The following is a 2,140-nucleotide window of genomic DNA, read 5'->3' as shown; positions in this document are numbered from 1 at the left end:
TTTTGAGTTTTCAACTCCATTCCATTGACATAACTTCTGCTTTTAGGCCGACACCATGTGTTTTTTTAGTACTACTGCTCTGCAGTACAGCTTGAAATCAGGCATACTTATTTAGAGTTCTGTGCTTATTATACCTCCCATGCATAAGTTGTATTTTTATTTCGTTGGCATGATTATATCATGTTTATCTCTTCTTCATCTTTGTCTCCCCTTTCCAGCATGCCTCTGGTTCCTTACTACTTGTTCCTTACTATTTGTTTCCCAGGCTCTATTAGTTATTTGGTTAAATCATGACTCCCTCTCATTCTCCTTCTTTCAAACTAAGCATGTCTTTTCATTTTGCCCATGGGTTTGTTTTGTCTTTTGCTATGTTTTTCTTATTCATAAGTGTACTGTTCTTACCAGAAAAAAAAAAAAAACTGAGGAACTTTGGAAAATTACATTTACATCTGTCTTTGTAAACATTACTATTTTTTTTTGCATGAAAGTGTATTTTTTTTTCCTATATGCCAACCACCTTAATGATGGTACCATGTACATTTTCTCAGCTGGCAAATAAGACACAAAACAAAATTTCCCGATGTTCAGGGAATCACGAGTAGTCGTCTGTCTTTGGGAGGATTCAGTTTCTTACGACGATTGTGATACTGTCCGTGCGGGTACCAGCGATGCTTCCTGGTGTAGAACACTTTGCTCAGTTGTTCTATCATGGGCCCTTGCTCCAGTTGCTTGTGCTTTCTAACTTCTAACTTGCTTTCAGGATCTGCTCGTGGGTTTCCTCATTATTATGCAGAAGATCTGGTTGAGGGATGGGTTTGGTGTGTTCATAGGGGATGTACACAGAAGGGTAGTAGCACACTATTGTCCTGCCTTCAGCTGTCAAGGTGCGGTCCACCTGGTAATTGTAGTCATCCTGAAGAGAAGAGTATGTAGATTTGTGACTAGCACTAGACAAAGCTCCGTTTTGGATTGGAAGTAAATGCTTCCAGATAGTTCTGTTCGATATCACCCATTTTACTGCAGCCGCCATGATCCTTAGCAAGTGATTTGAAAAACGATATTGTGAAATGAAAGCTGTCGCTAGGCAGAACAGATTTTCGTTCCGCGCGCTCGCCATCCTGCTTCCAACATTACTATTTTTGATGCAACTTAATATAATAAATTCTATAAAAATATTCCTTAAATTTCTCCAACACAAAGGACTGGACAGTATTGTTACTTGCAGTCCTAAAATACCAATATAGGTCTACTTTCTAGACCAAAGACTGCTTCACTAAAAAACACACTGTCTACTTAAGGAACAGGGTCCTTTTAAGCCCCGCCTGTAGGGGGCGGTAGAGGAAGTTTCTCACTTCCGGTTCCCAGAAATCCCTGTTGCCTGATTGGCAGCTTGGGCCGTTGGGTCCGAGGCTGAGGCGCCAAAGCACTGAAGCCTTAACGGCTTTCTCCCGTGGCTGGTGGGCTTTCTCGGAGTTGAGGGCCGGCTCCTTCGATTCCAAGTGTGGGCTTCGGCCCAGTGGACCCCTCTGCTCACCATGGCAGTGAGTAGAATGTTTCTCGGGATTCGGCCCAGCAAGTCCTCCTCTCCTCGGCCGTTTCCTCCTCCCCCTTCAATGATGGCCCTCGAGGGCTTCTGGAACCTTCTAGTTCCTTGACTTCTCCCTGAACCCCAGGGGTTCTGGTGGTGGGATGCTGAACCAAGTGCTGGTTTATTACTTACTCGCGATGTTTATAACCAGCCTTCTGCTTTGGAGCAATTTTTAAACATTATTGATTTTTGTTGGAAGATATCGGGAGTGGTTTCCCTCCCTTCTTCCCTCTTTCCATGGTCCATCCTTGTTCCCCTCTCTTTACAAGGGTTTTCACACCTTTTTGTTCTCTCCCACACTCTGCCTCCTCCCAAGGTCTGCCCCCCTTGCCTTTCCCTCCCCTTGTGTCATCATTCACCCAGGCTCCTGGGGAAGTTTATTTGCTTTCCTACTGCTCCACCTTATATCCTCGCTTCCCTCCTGCCTCTGTTCCACTTCTCCCCCTCACTATCCCTATTTTGTTCTGTCTTTCTCACCTCGTTTTTTCCTTCCCTGTCTCTTTAGTTTTTCTCCTGTATCTTTTCGAGGCTTTGTAATACACTTCTCCATCT

General features: G+C 44.0%; 1 pseudogene; it reads right to left on the bottom strand.

The window, feature by feature from the left end:
- Positions 1-584: 584 nt before the first annotated feature.
- LOC110286439 (large ribosomal subunit protein mL42 pseudogene) lies at positions 585-1,030 on the bottom strand (annotated as a pseudogene).
- Between the last annotated feature and the right edge of the window lie 1,110 nt (positions 1,031-2,140).

Source organism: Mus caroli, unplaced genomic scaffold (assembly GCF_978045245.1).
Source record: "Mus caroli unplaced genomic scaffold, Mus_caroli_1 scaffold_5, whole genome shotgun sequence".
Lineage (NCBI taxonomy): Eukaryota > Metazoa > Chordata > Mammalia > Rodentia > Muridae > Mus > Mus caroli.
This window is presented reverse-complemented; position numbering and strand designations above follow the sequence as displayed.